Raw genomic sequence first — 20,618 nt, 5'->3', positions numbered from 1 at the left:
AATTGGACATGAAACTAGACACATAATTTCACAACTTTGGTGAAGAAACCATGCTCATAAAACCAAACCAAGTGGACCAAAAGCTTGCTCTAATCCAAGTGACCTGCAGTCTGTTTCTGCAGAATGACCAAATGAACAGTGATTGTTCATTTGGCCATAACTCAATGTAGAAAGGTCCAATTGACCTGAAATTTTACCTGCAACAAGCTGAGATATAGACCAATAACTTTCTTGAAGAAACCTAACCCAAATTATGAGTAGAACCTATCCAACAAGGGAGTTGCAGTCACTATTCACTGCACTGTAGATATGGTCAGTCTAAAAAAATTTCAATCCGGCCAGTTGCCGTTTTTGGACCATAACTTGAGTTACAAAACTCCAAATTGAGTGAATCAAAAAAGGAAATTCAACTAGACAAAATAAGGAACAACTTTTATGTTGATCATTTTGCCAAATTCTCATTGCAAAAATGACTAACGGAACAGTAAAGATGAAGCATGAAAACTGAAAATTCTGCTTAATTAACATTAAGCTTAGAAATGGTATTGGCAACCAATACCAACAAATTTTAAATGCAAAATATGGTATGTTGGGAGTATTAAAACCAATGTACCTATTGTCTATGCAAAAGTCAACATTTTGGTTGACTAATGTAAGTGAATAGTAACACTAAAACTTGAAATTCAAAAATTGTAAAACTTAAAAATGTAATATGCCCTATTATACCTAACAAGATTGGTTTGGATAGCTTGGCTTGCCAATAGGGTTTTGATAGCAGTACTGCGTATGATGTATGGCTTCAATGCCATTCTGTGATGTGATAGCCTATGGCTATACTGATTATGATGTTTTACTTGGCTTTATGCCTTATTGCTTTTATGGCTTTATTAGCCATTCTGTTTGCACACCGGGAGACACATTGTGACCGACGGTGTGACGGCTCGAGGTACCTGGTACCCAGTGCTAGTTTATCCATTTATCCAGTCCAGTCAACTTGTATAGGTTACTTGTGCATGAAAAAGTATAATTGTAATTGAACCGATTATTAAGGAAAATACGGAAATTAAATATCAAGAATGATTACAATAAAATACAAAGAAGCTCAAAATCATCAAGGAAACAATTAATAAAATGCATGAAGAAGTTAATATTATATTTTACTTTATTTTATTTTATATTATCACCACTAAGCAGAATTGCTTAGCGCGTCGCTTTTGCCACGCGCAGGTACTGGAGACCTAGTTAGGGAGCCCAGCAGACACCAGACAGGGTGATCCTTCAGAGCTGCATCCGGAGTCCAGAGTCACCTCACATCTGCACTGCATATGGTACGACATTAGGATTTTGGGTAGCATTTTATATTTTGCATTTTGTATTAGCTTTGGTTTGTAACTATAAATTCTTCTAATTATGTAATGATGTAAATATATGAATTTCATATTATTGAAATTTTCTGCATAATGTATGTTTGATAAATGAAATGTCGAGAAATATTTATGAATATGCTTCCAGCAATGAAGTGAAAAGAAAAAGTTTTGAAAATAGTATTGTGATTTGAGATTGAGATTTTATAGATTGACTTGAATGTGCATAATGGAGTTTGGATTTAGAAATTATTTTGGAAGTGTTTTTAAATAGGTTCAGAAGAACTGTTTTTCAATTTACAGCCGGCACTCTGCCAGATTTTCTATAAAATTTGCGGATAAATTCATATTTATAAAATTTGTGGCACTCTTATACGGTTTTAGCTGGCGTGATGCATAGGCAATGACATTTCGATCTTGCATCAATACACAACCTAACCCATTGTGAGAAGCATCACTTTAAATTGTGTATTCTTTACCCAGAGTAGATAAAGTCTGGACTAGAGCCTCAGTCAAACACCTTTTCAACTCATCAAAACTCTGCTGGCATTTATCCGTCCACTAAAATTTCACATCTTTTCGAAGTAATTTGGTCAATGGAGATGCTAAAATGGAAAATCCCTTCACAAAACGACGGTAGTATCCAGCTAAACCTAGAAAACTGCGAATCTCCATGATATTTCTGGGTGGTCTCCAATTAAGGATAGCTTTTATCTTACTTGGATCTACCTTGATGTCACACCCAACCCTTCTGTAAGATGTAACATGATCCCGTAGTACATCTAATGAACTACCGTACTTTGCCTATTGGTAACCCATTAAATATACTACAAAGGATTTTAAAACAATTTTCTTACTTTTTTTAAAGTAGTGAGCGTTTTGGTAAGAATTAAAAATATTTTATTAAAGTTTGAAAACTAGTTAAGATTTTTATCCCATTTTATTTTTTCGCAAATTTTATAAAAATTTTGACAGAGTGCCGTCTGTATTTGGGAAAAATAGTTCTTCAAAATCTGTGAAAAAGACTTCTAAATAATTAATTTCAACCCCATTTGCAGCCAACAAACTTCAAATTAACAGCAATAGCAACACTTCAATTCAAAATCTAAATTTCAAATCAAGAATTGATATCTCAAAACATTTTATAAACTCATGCACATTGCATTTTAAATATTTAATTTACATTCATAAGTTAATTTATAGACGCAAAATCTCAAAAATAATATTATTATACATTGACTGTACAACTGCTCAATCTACCTTAATACATATGACACTAAATCATTTACATCAAAATAATTACAAATGTATTAACAAATACCCATATAAAAATTCTTCAACTGTGCTCCTTTCTGACTGTAGCAGCTCACTCTGCTGCTATGTCCTTTTCTCTATCTGCAACAGCAAAAAAAGCTATCGCTGAGTATAAAAATACTCAGTGGTGCACAATAAATATAAAATGCAAAATATAAAACATTTGTCATTAATTCATAGTTCAAATATTTCACAATCACATTTGACAAATTTTTTTTCAAATAACAATTTAAACATTTCACAAATTTCAAAACTTAATATAACACAAATTTGATCAAACAATTTAATAATCATAGTATTGCCAATCAATAACATAACTTAGGTCATGACACAAAATTTCCCAACATGCCTTGTTGTACACCACAACAAGGCAAACTCACCCCACTAATCGAAATCAATGAGGGAGGTGGCTAGCTAGCTAATGAGTACTCATCCAAACTCACCCCTCAGACTGGGAAGCCAAAGAGAGAGGAAAGTAATCAACTATCAAACTCACCCCACAAGTGGAGGAGGAACATATTAATATTACCATGCCATGTGAATTAAAAACAATTTAAATCAAGTTATTTAAATATTTTATGCAAAACACATTCGATTTCCAAAGTCAAAATTCCATTCCCAAAGTGGCAATACAATAGTTCTCAAAACCCATAATTAACACAATAATTTCACAATGCATAACTAAACAAATTTTCTATGAGAAAACGATAAATTAAAGTTTATTGTGCACAAACCTAATGTGAGTCGCCTCTAGGCTTTGACTCAGTCCCTTAGACCTTTCGGGTCTTTTTCAGCTGAAACACAAAATTTTTAGTGTCTCGGTAACTTTGCCTCACAATAATTCCAAAAATTAATTCCTATAGATTAAACTTCATCCTTGAACATTTTCATGTTAAGGTTACTATTCATGGTACTATTCAAGTCAAAATATTGACTTTCTTATGCTTAATAGGTATGGAAAATCTAACTGTACTCACATACCACATTTTGGTTACCAAACTTATTAGTTTTGGTCATTTTCTCAAAACTTAAGCCTTTTAGGCAAACTTTCAAATTTTTAGTTTTGGTGACCTATTTTGCACTGTTCCATTGGTCATGTTACTGTTAGAATTTGGCCAAGTTTTCTTCATAGAAATTGTTCCTTATTGTCTTAACTTTATTATCCTTTTTGAATCACTCCAATTGGAGTTTTTTAGCTCAAGTTATAGCCATTTGGACATGGCTGGCCAGATTGCCCTAACCCAGATTTATGGGCACCAAAACTGGTTCTGGCAGTTTTAGGTCACCAACTTTGGGTGGCTAAATGACTTGGTTAAGGGCATAATTTGGGTTTTTATTCTTCATGAAATTTGTAGGACTATATCTCAGCTTTCTACTGGTAACATTTCAGGTCATTTAGACCTACCTAGCCCAAGTTATGGCTAAATGAACAAATACTGTTCATTTGGTCATTTTGTATAGGGTAGAATACCTAAGTCCAGATTTGGTCAATTTGTTCACTATGCTATGGTCACTTTTTGGGCATGATTCCTAAATGAAGAATGTGTCATTTTGTGTCTAGTTTCATCCCCAATTGGAATCACACCAATTGGGTTGGTAAATTTTCAGTTTTGGTCTCTGAAAGGGACCTTGGTCATGCTGCCTGCATAATGACCATATCCAATCCGAATTTCAATTTGGTTCTAACACTTCCTACACATCACAATTTGTCACACATGACCATTTTTCAGCCCAAACTAGGTCAAACACACCTTTTGACCAATTCTCAAAATTTTGTCTTCCAAACCCTAGGTCTAAAACCCTAACTTTGCTACTTGACTTAATTCTTGAAATTAAAATGTATACACATTACCTACACACTCATTTAAGCTTACATACACTTTTAATTCAATCAAAACACATCATATTCTCATAAATCTATGGCTAGCCAAAATCACACATAGTCTTCCAAAGATGTTTTCTTCTCATTTTAAATATATTTCTAGGTTTATTCAACTAAGAACATAAACATTTAACTAAAATATTATAATTTAGATTACTAACCTCACTTTGAATTTCAAATTTCCAAATCTTTCACTCTTCTTCCAAACTTTCTTGATCAATCTTCTTTTCTAGTTGCCCAAACAAGGTTTAATCATGTTAGGTAAATTTTCTATGGTGGGATTTGATTTTCTTCAAGCTCAAAAATGAGCTTCAATGGAGGTTTTGGTGAGGGAGAGGGTGAGGGATGAGAGACAGTTATGGGTGAGGAAGAAGACTTTTGTTGTTTTTTTATTTTTTTCTTTTTCTTTTATGTTTTTAACCTTTAGGAAGACCAAAAATTATCCAAAATTAAAATTTTAATTATAATGTTTGTTGCATCATGCATGATGTCATCACTTTTTCACTTTTTCTTTTTCCTTTTTTTTATTTATTTTTTCATTAGTTCTTTAATTTAATTCCCGACTCCGAAATTTTCTTTTCTCCAATTTTATTTGACAGTTAGGTCAGGAGTCAGCTCTAGGGGTCAATTGACCAAATTGCCCCTCGCCGGTTCGACCCAGTTTGTAAATAATTCAATATTTCTTTTGGATCCCTGACCTAATTATTTGACCGGCTTAACAATTCTTTTTCGTGATTTTTTATTCTCCAATGTGTTCGCAATAGTCCTAAGGACCGCGGCATCATATTTTACGGTTAGAAATTTGAGTTTAAATCGACCTCGCAGTCCTTCTCGAGAAGGTCACCCATCATTGTGACTCTCGGCTCATTTAACTTCTTATGTTCTGTTTTTCTTATTTATACTTAACTAATTGACAATTACTAATTATTTGTATTTAGGGCTTATCTAGTTATCTTAGATGTGGTTCTAATCTTCTTAATTATCCGGACCGACACCGGTCACCGGAATAGTAAAATATACCAGGCTATGCAAATAGGGGTGTTACACTTGATGCCCTCTGCCGATACTATGTGCCTCAAGAAGGATATTTCTTTCAACCAAAATTCACACTTCAACAATTTAGCATATTGTTATTTCTCCATCAAAGTCTGTAGTATAATCCGCAGATGTCCATCATGCTCTTCTGCACTCCTCGAATAGACCAATATATCATCTATGAATATCACAACAAATTGGTCGAGGTATGGTCTAAAGATAGTGTTCATCAGATCCATAAAAGCAGCCAAAGCATTAGTTAACCCGAATGGCATGACCAAGAACTCATAATGGGCATAGCGGGTTCTGAAGGCAGTTTTAGGAATACTCTGCTCTTGTATTTTCAGCTGATAATAACCTAATCATAGGTCAATTTTGGAGAACACAGCTGCACCCCTCAACTGATCAAACAAGTCATCAATGCGGGGCAATGAATATCTATTCTTTATTGTCACCTAATTTAACTGGCGATAGTCAATGCATAACCGGAGAGTGCCATCTTTCTTCTTTACAAAACAACACTGGCGCTCCCCAAGGTGACACACTAGGGCGGATAAAGCCCTTATCAAGTAGCTCTTGCAATTGCACTTTCAACTCTTTCAATTCTGCTGGTGCCATTCTATATGGTGTTATGGAGATTGGGTCCACACCAGGCATAACATCAATCTCAAACTGCACTTCTCATTCTAGAGGTAATCCTAGCAATTCATCGGGAAACACATCCGGAAAGTCACATACTGTAGAAATGTCCCTTAGTGCTGGACTCCCCACCTGGGTGTTTATCACATGTGCCAAGTATGCTTCACACCCCTTTCTGATCATCCTTCTGACTAGTGTAGCCAAAATGATGTTTGATGGCAGTAATTGCCTCTCCCCATGTATTACCACATCACCGTACAGAGGGAGACCAAAAGTGATCGTTTTCTCTGATCAATCACAGCGTGATGCCTGGCTAACCAATCCATGCCCAAGATAATATCATAATCTCTGAAGGGCATTTCAATCAAATCTGACAGAAAAAAATGTCCTTGGATCACCAAAGGACAGTCTCTATAGATTCTGTTGACCCAAACCTCTTGTCCTAATGGACTAGTTACTGGCACTTCAAAACCCATTTTGACACACGGAACAGTAAGTGAGTTACTATGCTAGCACTAACATATGAGTGGGTTGAACCTGGATCAAACAACACAAATACTTCTTGATCAGAGATAGAGAATGTACCAGCCACAATGTCAGAAGTCTTAGCCTCTTCTCGCTGTCTCATCGTATAAACCCTGGCTGAAGCACTTCCTTGTGCTGACTGACCAACAGTACCCTAACTGCTTAAAGCATTGCCTCTACCTCTGCCTCTTCCTCTACTAACTGGGTGTGAACCTCTGGTAGCAGGACTCTGAATAGATACTTCTACAGTAGTAGGAGCTGGACTGAATCTAGGAGCACTAGTGTAGTCTTTAGCAAGATGGCCCTTGCCTCCATAGTTAAAGTAGGCTCCTGTTGCCCAATAGCATTCTCCCCCATGAATCTTGCCATAAGTGTGACACTCCTTACCCGTCTACAGTGCAGCCGAGCAGGATATGCCACTCAGTGTGCCGGAGCATCAATTCATGTTTTAATTACAATTTATCCCTTTTAATTCATTTATTTACAATTTTTGATAAATCTGAATTTTTCTAAAATTTTTATAGAAAATCCGGCAGAGTGCTGGCTATAAATTGGAAAAACAGTTCTTCTGAACCTGTTTAAAAACACTTCCTATATAATTTCCAAATCCAAACTCCATTATACATATATATCTCAACTCAATCTCAAAATCTCAATATTATTTTCAGAAATTTTTCTTTTCTATTCACATCATCACTGGAAGCTCATTCATAAATATTTCTCAACTTTTCATTTATCAACATACATTATACAGAAAATTTCAATAATATGAAATTTCATATATTTACATCATCAAATAATTTCAAGAGTTTATAGTTACAATCCAAAACTAATACAAAATACAAAATACAAAATGCTACACCACAGCCCTAATGTCCTACCATATGCACTGCAGATGTGAGGTGACTCTGGACTCCGGATGCAAATCTGAAGGCTCACCCTATCTGATGTCTGCTGGGCAAAAGCGACGCGTGGCAAGTAATTCTGCTTAGTGGTGATAAAATAAAATAAAATAAATATGCAGAATGTATGTTTACATTTTTGGTAGACTTAATTTCTAATATTTATTGCAGTATTATTCGATTAAAATTTGGTAAGGTTTATTATCATTGCCCGAGTAACCTATACTAGTTGACTAGACTGGATAAACGGGTAAACTGGCATTGGGTACTAAGTACCTCGGACTATCACACCATCGGTCACATTGTGTCTCCCGGTGTGCAACAGAGCAGCTAATAAGCTGTAATAATTATGAGGGATAAAACCCAAGTTTAATATCTCAATCAACATAGCCAAAGGCTATTTTATCACAAAATGGCATGTGAGGCCATAAAATACAGAATAGCATGAAGCCATATGCAGTACTGCTAACAGAACCCTATTGGCATGCCAACCTATCGAAACCAATCACATTAGGCCTACTAGGGCATTTAATAATTTTAATTTATGTAATTCTTAGAAATTGAAATTTTATGGCTACTATTCCTTTCATTAGTCAACTAAAATGTTGACTTTTGCATTGATAATAGGTATATTGATTTAAATATCATCAACATACCACATTTTTCATTTTAAAATTGTTAGTATTGGTTGCCAATACCATTTCTAAGCTTAATGTTAATTGGACAGAATTTTCAATTTTCATACTTTGTTTTTACTGTTCCATTAGTCATTTTTGTAGTGGGAATTTGGTAAAATGATCGACATGAAAGTTGTTCCTCATTTTGTCTAGTTGCATTTCCTTTTTTGAATCATGCCATTTGGAGTTTTGTAGCTCAAGTTATGGCCCAAAAACCACAACTGGCCGGATTATGATTTTTCCAGAATTTATGGACTGACCAAATCTATAGTGTTAGGAGCAGTGACTTCAGGTCACTTTTTGAATATGTTATGGTCATAATTTGGGTTAACTTTCTTCATGAAAGTTGTTGATCTATATCTTAGTTTGTTGCTGGTAAAATTTCAGGTCAATTGAACCTTTCTACACTGAGTTATGGCCAAATGACTAAATACTGTTCATTTAGTCATTTTGCCCAGGCAGAATGCAGGTTACCCGGATTTGGACAATCTTTTGGTCAACTTGGTTTTGTTTTGTGGGCATGGTTTCTTCACCAAAGTTGTGCCATTATATGTCTAGTTTCATGTCCAATTAGCCTTGCACCAATTGAACCTCTATAATTTTAGTTATTTCTGCCCAAACCTGCTAGACTCATGCCCATTCTTGCAGGTCACCAAGGGCAGCCACACCAAACTCCAATCCCACTGCACAATTCACTTCCTTTTTGATTTAAACAGAACCAAATGGTCACTAATTGACCATTAAAACCTACTTTCATCATCACATGACCAAAGTCTCATTTTTCCACCCCAAACCCTAACTCAAACATTACAAACCATGCATTTTCATTGCATTTCATCAATCCACTTACAAGATGCATATTAAGGGCAGCCATACTAGCATGTTAGCTCCATAAAACTCATCACAAGCATACCCCAACCAAGGCTACTGAAATTTAGGAATGGCATACAAATGATATTTCATCAATTTCTTTGTCATTTGCACTTATTGATAGTCCATAAACATGAATTTGAATTAAAAACTAAGGTTAGGTCACAAACCTTTAATGGAGTGAGATTTTCCACTTGCTAGGGTTCCTCTTTTTCCTTTCTTTTTGCTCCCAAAAGACTCTCCAAGGTTTAAGAACACTTTTTTATGTTGCTAGGTTAGGGTTTATTGGGTAAAAGTTAAGGGAATCAAGCTTTGAAAAGCTTATTTATGGTTAGCAATGGTGAGAGTGTTACGGCAAAGAGAAGAAGAAAGAGGAGAGTTCTGAATTTTTTTTTTCATTTTCAGCCCATTTGGTCTCTTTTAAATAATTTTATGCCATGTGTCAACATTAGATTGGTTGGGAGAATTTTAATGACATCATTATGATGTCATAATCCCATTTTCTTTCATTTTCTCTCTATTTCTTGTCTGTTTAACTTCAATTAAATTTTTGATAACATTTATTCATATTTTATGTTATATAAATTATTTATTTAACTAGACAAGTTGGCCAAAAATCATCTCTGAAGATGAAATGACCAAAATGCCCTCCGTTTGGCTTAACGAGCCAAAATTGTGTGTACTGATAGAAAAATTTTTCTAAGCATTTTCTTAGCATTCTAATGCTATAAGAACCTCAATGACCCTTCCCTGAAGTCTCAATAATTATTTTATAATTTTTCCCCAGGGTCTAGGGTTGCTAACGGCCTTCACCGTCACTTCCCCTTCGGGTTACTCATCCTTGGTGTTTCGGCTCGTTTATCCTCAGTGTATTTCGTTTCTAAAATTTTTACTGGATTTTTATGAGCATTATTTAGTTTCTTTATAACTCCTCACTCTAGTCTATTTAAAATTTCAAACATTCTAGCTGCCCGGACTGACATTGGTCACCGGAACAGTAGACTGTACGGACTAGCTAAAGTGAGGATGTTACAACTCTTCCCCTCTAATAAAAATTTCGTCCTCGAAATTTACCTGATGCAAATAGTTGAGGAAACTATTGCCTCATTGTCTCTTCACTTTCTTAAGTTGCCTCTTCAGTGTTGTGGTGCCTCCAAAGTACTTTGACCGGTGGAATTTGTTTATTTCTCAGTTCCTTCACTTCACGAGCTAGGATCTATATAGGTTCTTCTGTATATGTCAAGTCCGGTTGGATTTCAATCTCTTCCATGGAAATGACATGTGAAGGGTCTGAGCGATATCTTCTCAGCATAGAAACATGGAATACATTATATATTTTATCCAGTTTTGGTGGTAAAGCTAGCCGATAGGCCACTGGTCCCACATGTTCAATGACTTCATATGGGCCAATGAACCTAGGGCATAACTTACCCTTTCTCCCAAACCTCAGTACTTTCTTCCACGATGACACTTTGTGTAACACCCCTATTTGTATAGCCTGGTATATATTTCACTGTTCCAGTGACCGGAATCGGTCTGGACAATTAAGGGGATTAGAGCCACACTTAAGACAACTAGAGAAGCCATAAATACAAATAATTAGTAATTGCCAATTAGTTAAGTATAAGTAAGAAAAACAGAACATAATAGGTTAAACGAGCCGAGAGTCACAGCAATGGGTGACCTTCTCGGGAAGGACTGCGAAGTCATTTTAAACTCAAATTTCGAATCGTAAAATGTGATGCTGCGGTCCTTAGGACCCTTGGACCCTTATGAACACAGTGGAAAAGAGAAAATCACGAAAAAGAACTGTTAAGTCCGTCAAATAATTAGGTTAGGGAGCTGAAAGAAATATTAAATTATTTACAAACCGGGATGAACCGGGGAGGGGCAATTTTATCAATTGACCCCGAGAGCTGACTCCTGACCTAACTGTCAAATAAAATCGGAGAAAAGAAAATTTCGGAATCGAAAATTATATTAAAGAGCTAATAGAAAAATATATGAAAAAGAAAAAAATTTGGAAAAGGTGAAAAAGCTTATTACATCATGCATGACATCATGCATGATGCAAAAAACTTAATAATTAAAAATTTAAATTTTAGGATAATTTTGTCTTACTAAATATTTAAAAAAAAACACATAAAAGAAAAAGAAAAAAAAAAGAAAATTGAATAATGACATCACCAAATGACATCACCAAATGACATAAGATATGACATCAAAATTAATTTTAATTTAATTAACAATTTGACTAAGTCAAATTTTCCATAAATACACATTAAATGAAAAAAAAATTAAAATAAAAAGATCCATCTTCTTCTTTCCCGTAGCTCTCTTTCTCTCTTTCTCCCAAAGCTCTCTCACCCTTAAAACCTCCATGAAAGCTCATCTTTGAGCTTGAAAAACCAAAAATCTCACCATAGAAAATTACTCTACCATGGTTAAAGCTTATTTTGGCAACTAGAAGAGGTGATTGAAGAATAAAGAAAGAAGAAAGGAAGAGGTTTGAAGGGAAAGAAAATTCTGCACTAAGGTTAGTAAACTAAATTTGATTTTCTAGTTGAATTGGTTGTGTTTATAGCTTAATTAACTTAGAAATAAACTTAAAATGAAAAGAAATTAATTATTAGAGGACTATATGGAAATTCTGGCAGCTAGGGTTTGTGATGAAAAGCATGTGTTTTGATTGAATTTATTATGTTAGGCAAGCTTATGTGAATGTGGTAATGAGATTGAAATGTTTAGATTTGGTTAAATACAAAGAAATTGTAAACTAGGGTTTTGGGACTTAGGGTTTATGAACCAAAAATGTGAGAAATGAGTAAACAATGTCTTTGACCTATTATGAAGTGAAAAATGGTCATTTGTGACCAAATGAGTTGTGTTGGAATGGTTGGAATTAAAGTTAAATTCGGAGGGAGTGTGGTCATGCTGCTGGCAGCATGACCAAGTCAGCTTTGAAGGACCAAAAATGAAATTTTACAAGTCCAATTGATATGGGACCAATTGGGGATGAAAATAGACATAAAATGACACAATTTTTATTTAGAAACTATACCCAAAAAGTGACCAAAACCTAGTGAACAAGTTGACCAAATTTGGAAAAGTGCAGGCTGCCCTGGACAAACTGACCAAATGAACAGTATTTGTTCATTTGGCCATAACTCGAGCTAGGCAGGTCCAAATGACCTGAAATTTTACCAGTGGTTAGATGAGATATAGACCTAAAACTTTAATGAAGAAGACAAACCCAAATTCTACCAGAAACCAAGCCATTTGGCCACCCCAACTTGGTGACCCAAAACTGCTAGCACCAAAATTGCCCAGAAAATCTGGGTAGTGTCCAATCCAGCAGCCATGGTTCAAATGGCCATAACTTGAGCTACAAAACTCCAATTGGGGTGATCCCAAAATGAGAATAAACTTAAGACAATACGGAACATTTTCTATGAAGGAAGTTTTGCCAAATTTCAACAGTAGAATGACCAATGGAACAGTGCAATTAGGGACACCAAAACTGAAAATTTGACAATTTTGCCTAAAGGACTTAAGCTTTGAGAAAATGACCAAAACCAACAAATTTAATGACCAAAATGTGGTATATGGGTGAAGTTGGAGTTCCCATACCTATTAAGCCTTAAAAAGTCAACAATTTGACTTGAATAGTATAGTGAATAGTAACCCGAAACACAAAAATTTCAAGAACGTCGAGTTTAGCACAATAAAGCTAGGTAAAAGTGAAGTTAAATTTATTTTTGGATTTATGCTAAGTTATGGTACTGAAACACTATGAAACAGTGTGTTTCAGCTGAAAAAGACTTGGAAGCTCGGAGAGACTGAGTCAAGGTTTAAAGGCGACTCACGTCAGGTCTGTGTACAATAATTCTTGTTTAAATATTTTATTCTCAAAAATTTGACTTCTGTGATTAATTATGTACTGTGTTGCCATTTTATAATCGCAAATATGACTTTGGAAATTGATCAGATTTCTCATAAATTATTTAAATAAATTGTTTTGAATTGATTTTGTATTCACGCTTAGCATGACAGTATCACATTTTTCCTCCTCCATTTATGGGGTTGAGATCGTTTATTTTCCTCCCTCTCTAGCTTGCCAGTTGAGGTTGAGATCGGATGAGTACTCATTAGCTAGCTAGCCACCTCCCTCATTGATTTCGATTAGTGAGGTTGTAGATTGCTTTGTCGTGGTGTACAACACGGCATTGATCGGAAATTTTGTGTCATGGCTTAAGTTGTGTATGATTTTGGCAACACTATGTTTCTTAAATTATTTGACTAAATTGTGTTATTATGAGCTCTGATAGTTTGCGAAATGTGATTGAGAAATATTTAAACTGTGTTTTGATAATGAATGATTTATGTATTGCATTTCAAATTTTTATTGTGCACCACTGAGTATTTTTATACTCAGCGATAGCTTATTTTGTTGTCGCAGATAAGAGCAAGGAGAAAGCAGCAGAGTGAGCTGCTATTGAATTGAGAACTACACCGGTCTTTTGTACGGGTATTATTTTATAACCTTGAAGTTATTTTGATGTAAATATTGTAATGTTTTATGTATCAATGTAAAGTTGAGCAGTTGTAAAATAAATTGTAATAATATTATTTTTGGATTTCCTTCTGTAAATTAATCTTGTACTTGTGAATTTTATACGTTATGCCTTGTGAATGAAGTTATTAAATATTTTGAGATGATAAATTTCGATTTGGATTGTCGAATTATTTTGAAGTGAATTGAATTGAGTTGATTTGAGATTCATTGGAGGTTGGGAGTTGAGAAAATTATTGGAAGTGAATTATTGGAAGTGTTTTTTTTTTTTTCCAGGTATTTGAAGAACTGTTTTCTCCAATTACAAACAGAACTCTGTCAAAATTTTTATAAAATTTGTGGCAAAATTAAAATACACAAAAATTTTTACTAGTATTTAAACTTTGAATAAATGGTTTTTAATTCCTACCAAAACGCTCACCACTTCCAAAATGTAAGAAAATTATTTTAAAATCCCTTGTAGGGTACTTAATGAGTTATCGGTAGGTGAAGTTCGGTAGTTCATTAAGTATTCTACGGGATCATGCTATGCCTTACAGAGGAGTAAGATGTGACATGTTTTAGTGGTATCAGAGCATGTTTTTTTAATAAATTTTGACTATGTGTATGAATATTTTATTGATAAGTACAACTGCTCAAGTATTTTTAATTGATACATATGACATATTTACATCATGAATATGCACTAACGGAGGTCAATCTCCTTATGTTTGATCTCAAGAAGTAGAAAATTTGGGAAAACGGAATGGAAGGAGGAGATCATTCCGAAGAACAATCTGTAGAGGCTGAGGTTCAAGGGGAAGCCCCAGCACTCCAGAACGTGAGTGGGTCAGCCACTCCAGCTCCTACTCCAGCATCGCAGTTCCCTGCTCAGTTTGTACAGCAAATGGCTACGTTTTCCCAGCAAATGGCAGGTAATGTGCCACCCTAAGTTCAGATGCAAGTACCTGTAGCACAACCACAGCCCTCAGCTCGACAATATGAAAAATTGATGAAATTTGGGGCCACCGAGTTTAAAGGCACTGTGGATCCACTGGAGGCAGAGCAATGGTTGGAAAGAATGGAACGGGTTTTTAGAAAGCTGCAGTGTACGGAAGAGCTGAAGTTCGAGTATTCTGTTTCCTTGTTGCAAGGGGATGCGTATGAATAGTGGAAAACCATCCCCCACAGCCTGGTTGAGCCACCTGTGCTGACATGGACAGACTTCCTGAGGGAATTCAGGCAGAAATGGGTTCCTGATGCGTATGTAGATATGAAATTACAAGAATTTTTTAGTTTGAAAGAAGGAGACAGAACCATAGCAGAGTATGAGAGAGACTTTTCAAGGCTAAGCCACTATGCTGGAAGCTTAGTCTCCACCCCCAGAGATAGATGTAAGAGGTTTGAGTCTGGATTAAGGCCGAATTTGAGGATGCAAGTTGTAGGTTTCTGACATCAGAATTTCACTGAGTTGATCTCACAGGCCCTGGAACTGGAAAGGATAGAATCAGAAGGGGCAGTAAATAAGGGTATACAAGAAAAAGAGAAGACTGAAAAGACTACGGGACAAACATTTGAGAGTGGTTTTGGAAAGAGGAAATAGTTTGGGGGATCCAGCTCCCGTAGATCTAGCAGAGGCAGATTTTCTAGCCAAAGACCACCTCAGTCTGGTCAGCAGACCCAGCAAGCACCCCGAGGAGCTCTATTAGTGCAATAGTGTGAAACTTGTGGGAGAACTCATGGTGGGGTTTGTTTCAAGGCCACCGGTGCATGTTTTAACTGTGGAGGAAGCGAACATTTTGCTAAAGATTGTACTAGTCCGTGTCGGTCTGGACCTTCTGCTACATCTGAAGGATCAGCCCAAGTCTCTGCACCTAGAGGGTCACAGTCAGCTGCTAGAGGTAGAGGCAAAGGTAGGGGTCCTGGTAACACTCCTGGAAATCAAAGCACTGTTAACTAGCCAGTACCCAGTGGCGCACCAGTCAGAGTGTATACCATGCATCAAAGGGAGGAGGCTGAAACATCAGACGTAGTAGCTGGTATTTTCTCCATCATTGACCAACATGTACATGTGTTATTTGATCCTGGCTCTACACATTCGTATGTTAGTGCTAGTGTGATGTGTTCTACTGCTATTCAGTGTGTACCAATGGATTATGATGTGCTAGTAATAAGTCCATTAGGCCAGGAGGTCAGGGTAAATAAATTATATAGGAATTGTCCTTTGGTGATCCAAGGACACACTTTTCTATCTGATTTAATTGAAATACCCTTCAGAGATTATGACATTATCTTGGGCATGGATTGGTTAGCCAGGCATCATGCGATGATTGACTGTAGACTGAGGATAGTCACTTTTGGTCTTTCTCAGTATAGTGATGTAGTAATACATGGGGAGAGGCAGTTATTGCCTTCAAACATCATTTCAGCTGCACTGGCCAAAAAAATGATTAGAAAAGGGTGTGAGGCGTACTTGGCACATGTGATAGACACCCAAGTGGGGAGTCCAGCACTAAAGGACATTCCTACTATATGTGACTTTCCGGATGTATTTCCTGATGAATTGCCAGGATTACCTCCAGAAAGAGAAGTGCAGTTTGAAATTGATGTTATGCCAGGTGTAGACCCAATTTCCATAACGCCATACAGAATGGCACCAGCAGAACTAAAGGAATTGAAAGTACAATTGCAAGAGTTGCTTAACAAGGGCTTTATCCGCCCTAGTGTGTCACCTTGGGGAGCGCCGGTGTTATTTGTAAAGAAGAAGGATGGCACTCTCCGATTATGCATTGACTATCGGCAGCTGAATAAGGTGACAATAAAGAACAGATACCCATTGCCTTGCATTGATGACTTATTTGATCAGTTGAGAGGTGCAACTGTGTTCTCCAAAATTGACCTGAGATCAGGTTATTATCAGCCGAAAGTACAAGAGCAAAGTATTCCTAAAACTGCCTTCAGAACCTGCTATGGCCATTATGAGTTCTTGGTTATGCCATTCGGGTTAACTAATACTCCAACTGCTTTTATGGATCTGATGAACACTATCTTCAGACCATACCTCGACCAGTTTGTTGTTGTATTTATTGATGATATATTGGTCTATTCGAGGAATGCAGAAGAGCATGATAGACATCTGTGGATTGTACTACAGACTTTGAGGGAGAAACAGCTATACGCCAAATTATCGAAATGTGAATTTTGGCTGAAGGAGATATCCTTTTTGGGGCACATAGTATCAGCAGAGGGTATTAAGGTAGATCCTAGCAAGATTGAAGCCGTCCTTAATTGGAAGCCACCCATAAATGTCACAGAGATTCGCAGTTTTCTGGGGTTAACTGGATACTACCGTCAATTTGTGAAGGGATTCTCCATGTTGGCATCTCCATTGACCAGGCTACTTAGAAACGATGTGAAATTTCAGTGGACGGACAAATGCCAGCAAAGTTTTGATGAATTGAAAAGATGTTTGACAGAGGCTCCAGTCCTGACTTTACCTACACCGGGTAAAGAATATACAGTTTACAGCGATGCTTCTCACAATGGGTTAGGTTGTGTATTGATGCAAGATCGAAATGTCATTGCCTATGCATCACGCCAGCTAAAGCCGCATGAGAGAAATTATCTGACAAATGACTTAGAGCTGGTAGCCATTGTGTTTGCTCTTAAGATCTGGAGACATTATTTGTATGGGGAGAAGTGCTACATCTACACAGATCATAAGAGTTTGAAGTATTTGGGCACCTAGAAAGAGTTGAATTTGAGACAGAGGAGATGGTTAGAGTTGATAAAAGACTATGATTGCCTGATAGACTATCAGCTAGGGAAAGCTAATGTTGTAGCTGACGCCTTAAGTTGTAAGACTATGGCAAGTCTACGGGTTACCCCTTTGTCTTTGGTACATGAATTGAGATCATTACATGCCAGTTTAGAGATTAATGATGAGGGGCAGACAACAGTTGCATGGCATGTATAGCCAGTGTTGATTGATCAGATCAGAATGGCTATTCAGAATGATGAAAGGTATCAGAAGCTATTGGAAGAAGTCCGGCAGGGCAAGAAACCAGAGTTCTCAATCAGAGATGATGGTCTATTGCTACACCAGGATAGAATGTGTGTTCCTAATGATGTTGATTTGAGGCGGATCATTTTGAAGGAAGCACATGAGTCTCCTTTTGCTATGCACCCTGGTGGTACAAAAATGTATAGAGGGCTAAAGGAGCATTACTGGTGGATGGGTATGAAGAGAGATGTGGCAGAGTTTGTATCCAAATGCCTAACTTGTCAGCAAGTAAAGGCAGAGCATCAAGTACCCACTGGGTTGTTACATCCACTACCAGTGCCAGAATGGAAATGGGAAAGAATAACTATGGATTTTGTAATGGGACTTCCGAGGACACAGAAGAGTCATGATGCAGTATGGGTCATTGTCGATAGACTAACTAAGTCTGATCATTTTCTGCTAGTCCGAATGGATTATAGTTTAGACAGATTGGCCAGGTTGTACATTGATGAGATTGTGAGACTTCATGGAGTGCCAGTATCCATTGTATCAGACAGAGATCCTAGGTTCACTTCTAGATTCTGGGGTAGTCTTCAGAGAGCCCTAGGAACTAGATTGAACTTCAGTACCACATTCCACCCACAGACAGATGGCCAGTCTGAGAGGGTAATTCAGATTTTGGAGGATATGCTACGAGCTTGTGTGATTGAGTTTGAGGGTAGTTGGGATACACACTTGCCTTTGATTGAGTTTGCTTACAACAACAGTTACCAATCAAGCATTGGGATGCCTCCATATGAAGCTTTGTATGGCAGAAAATGTAAAACCCCGTTGTGTTGGGATGACGTGGGTGAAAGAAAAATGATTGGACCCGAAATTGTTCAACAGACTGAAGAGAAAATCAGGGTGATCAGAGATCAACTTAAAACTGCATCAGACCGTCAGAAGTTCTATATTGATTTGAAAAGAAGGGATATTGAGTATGCAGTGGGTGAGAAAGTTTTCCTCAAGGTTTCTCCTTGGAAGAGGATTATGAGATTCGGCAAAAAGGGGAAACTAAGCCCTCGTTTTATCGGGCCATATGAGGTTCTGGAAAGAGTGGGTCCTTTGGCATATCAGTTGGCACTACCTCTAGAGTTGGAGAAGATACATAATGTCTTCCATGTGTCTATGTTGAGGAGGTATCGATCAGACCCATCTCATGTATTACCAGTAGAAGAAATTGAAGTGAATCCAGACCTCACATATGAGGAAGAAGCCATAAAGATTCTGGCTTATGAGGTGAAGCAGCTACGGAACAAGCAGATACCATTAGTAAAAGTGTTGTGGAACCATCATTCAGGCCAAGAAGCTACTTGGGAACGAGAGGAGGACATGAGGAGACAGCACCCACAGCTGTTCAGAGATTGATACTAGGTAAAATTTCGAGACGAAATTTATTTTAAGGGGAGGAGAATTGTAACACCCCTATTTGTATAGCCTGGTATATTTCACTGTTCCAGGGACCGGAGTCGGTCCGGACAATTAAGGGGATTAGAGCCACACTTAAGGCAACTAGAGAAGCCATAAATACAAATAATTAGTAATTACCAATTAGTTAAGTATAAGTAAGAAAAACAGAACATAAAAGGTTAAACGAGCCGAGAGTCACAGCGATGGGTGACCTTCTCGAGAAGGATTGCAAAGTCATTTTAAACTCAAATTTCGAACCGTAAAATGTGACGCTGCGGTCCTTAGGAACCTTATGAACACAGTGGAAAAGAGAAAATCACGAAAAAGAACTGTTAAGTCAGTCAAATAATTAGGTCAAGGAGCCGGAAGAAATATAGAATTATTTGCAAACCGAGATGAACCGGCGAGGGGCAATTTGGTCAATTGACCCCGAGAGCTGACTCCTGACCTAACTGCCAAATAAAATCGGAGAAAAGAAAATTTCAGAATCGAGAATTAAATTAAAGAGCTAATAGAAATATATATGAAAAAAAAAAAATTGGAAAAGGTGAAAAAGCTTATTACATCATGCATGACATCATGCATGATGCAATAAACTTAATAATTAAAAATTTAAATTTTAGGATAATTTTGTCTTACTAAATATTTAAAAAAAACACATAAAAGAAAAAGAAAAAAAAAAGAAAATTGAATAATGACATCACCAAATGACATAAGATATGACATCAAAATTAATTTTAATTTAATTAACAATTTGACTAAGTCAAATTTTCCATAAATACACATTAAATGAAAAAAAAATATATATAAAAAGATCCATCTTCTTCTTTCCCGTAGCTCTCTTTCTCCCAAAGCTCTCTCACCCTTAAAACCTCCATGAAAGCTCATCTTTGAGCTTGAAAAACCAAAAATCTCACCATAGAAAATTACTCTACCATGGTTAAAGCTTGTTTTGGCAACTAGAAGAGGTGATTGAAGAATAAAGAAAGAAGAAAGGAAAAGGTTTGAAGGGAAAGAAAATTCTTCACTAAGGTTAGTAAACTAAATTTGATTTTCTAGTTGAATTAGTTGTGTTTATAGCTTAATTAACTTAGAAATAAACTTAAAATGAAAAGAAATTAATTGTTGGAGGACTAGATGGAAATTCTGGCAGCAAGGGTTTGTGATGAAAAGCATGTGTTTTGATTGAATTTATTATGTTAGGCAAGTTTATGTGAATGTGGTAATGAGATTGAAATGTTTAGATTTGGTTAAATGCAAAGAAATTGTGAACTAGGGTTTTGGGACTTAGGGTTTATGAACCAAAAATGTGAGAAATGAGTAAACAATGTCTTTGACCTATTATGAAGTGAAAAATGGTCATTTGTGTCCAAATGAGTTGCGTTGGAATGGTTGGAATTAAA

This window comes from Hevea brasiliensis, chromosome 4 (genome assembly GCF_030052815.1).
Source record: "Hevea brasiliensis isolate MT/VB/25A 57/8 chromosome 4, ASM3005281v1, whole genome shotgun sequence".
NCBI classification, from domain to species: domain Eukaryota; kingdom Viridiplantae; phylum Streptophyta; class Magnoliopsida; order Malpighiales; family Euphorbiaceae; genus Hevea; species Hevea brasiliensis.
This window is presented reverse-complemented; position numbering follows the sequence as displayed.